This window comes from Belonocnema kinseyi, chromosome 6 (assembly GCF_010883055.1).
Source record: "Belonocnema kinseyi isolate 2016_QV_RU_SX_M_011 chromosome 6, B_treatae_v1, whole genome shotgun sequence".
Taxonomy (NCBI): Eukaryota; Metazoa; Arthropoda; class Insecta; order Hymenoptera; family Cynipidae; genus Belonocnema; species Belonocnema kinseyi.
Window position 1 is genome coordinate 60,804,155 of NC_046662.1, and position 1,871 is coordinate 60,806,025.

The following is a 1,871-nucleotide window of genomic DNA, read 5'->3' on the forward strand; positions in this document are numbered from 1 at the left end:
AATGAAACAGTTCTAACAAGAACATTCATTTTCTACAAAAAAGTCGAGTTTTCAACTAAAAAATTAATTTTTAACTAAAAAAACATATAATTTTAACAAATTAGCTAAATTCTTAACCAATAAAATGAATTTTTAGTAAGTAAAAAAAATGAATTTGCAAAAAAGCAGAATAATTATCTACAAAAAGTGAATTTTCAAACATAGATGAATTTTCAGCCCGAAAGATCAATTTTCAAGAAAATAAAAACGAATATAAAAAAAATTAGTTCTATTTTTAACCCAGAAATGATTTTTCAACCAAAAATATTAATTTTCAACCAAAAATATGAATATTCGTAAAAATACATGAATTTCCAACTAATTATTTAAAGTTTTAACTGAATAAGGTGAATTCTAAACTAAAAGAAAACGACTTTTTAAACCAAACTTTTAAAAATTTTTAGCTAAAAAAATTAATTTTTAACCAAAAATGTAGTGAATTTTTCAGTTGAAAAAAAATTAATTTCCAAGTATACATACAATTTGCAATAAAGGAAATGAATTTGCAACTAAAACAAAACATAAATTTTTAACCAAAAATGAACCAGTTCAATTTTCAGTAAAAAAAAATTTACCAAAAAAAAAGAAGATTTGAACAAAAAACTCAAATTTGCTACCAAAATGAGATTTAAAAAAGAGTTAAATTTTTAACCTTAAAATGATTTTTCAAACAAAAATATTAATTTTCAACCATAAGAGACGAATTTTCAATAAAATACACGAATTTTCATCCGAATGAATTTTTAACGAAAAAAAAAAACAATTTTAACAAAATAGTTTTTTTTTAACCAAAGAGATGAATCGTCAACAAACGACGTAAAATTTAATAATTGACATTTCAATCAATTAATATTTTAATTTAAAAGCCGTTGCATTTAACCAAAAAGAACGAATTTTCAACAAATCATGCTTTTTTCAAACAAAAAAAGATCAGTTTTTAATCAAAAATAAATAAAAGATCAATTTTCAATCAAAAAGAAGAAACTTCATCCGATAAAATTTTAATTAAAAACAGTGGAATTCAACAAAACAGATAAAATAAAAAAGATGATATTTCTTTAAAACAGTTGCTTTTTTAATTTAAAATTATGGTTGTTCTTATATTTCTTTAAAAAATATATAAAATTTTCAAAAACATGTACTGTGAGACGTTCTTTTTGTAAACAAGAATGTTATATTAGTCAAATTCATAAATATGCCAGAATGAACTATAAACTTTTATCAATAATTTGTATAAAAAAAGCTATTTTTCATATATTACATTTAAATTTTCGCATAACTCAGACCCACAAAGATCAGTTGAATTGGCGGGAAATTTAAAGTTGTAATCTAGATTCGCACACGAGCCATTATCGTCTGCCGATTTTTAGCTCGGAACAGAACCTTGCCTCCTATTATCCTAGATAGACTACTATTTTTTAAGCTTCATGTGAACATTTAACATTTTCAACATCTTTATCGTTTTCAAAAAAATTTGAAAGTTGAGTTTTCTTGAAGCAAGAGAGATTCAAAGTTCTCATGAAGTTTAAAAACTATAATTACACAACAATATTTCAATAATCACGAAAAAATCGAAGCACGGAAAAATAAAAAAATTAGTAAACAGTTTTCAATTCGTTACTTATTCCTACAAATAGACTTTAAGGCTTAAACAATTACGTCCTAAAACTTAACAGACAATACGAAAAGACCAGATTACTTTCAGGGGGGCCGTTTTAATCAAGGAAAAAAATTTAAGGGCATGCGACACAGTGGGATTCCTACATTACCAACCTCTTTTTTCCATTGAACAAAATTTTTTTGTGAACCATAGAACTTTTTTGGTAAATGAA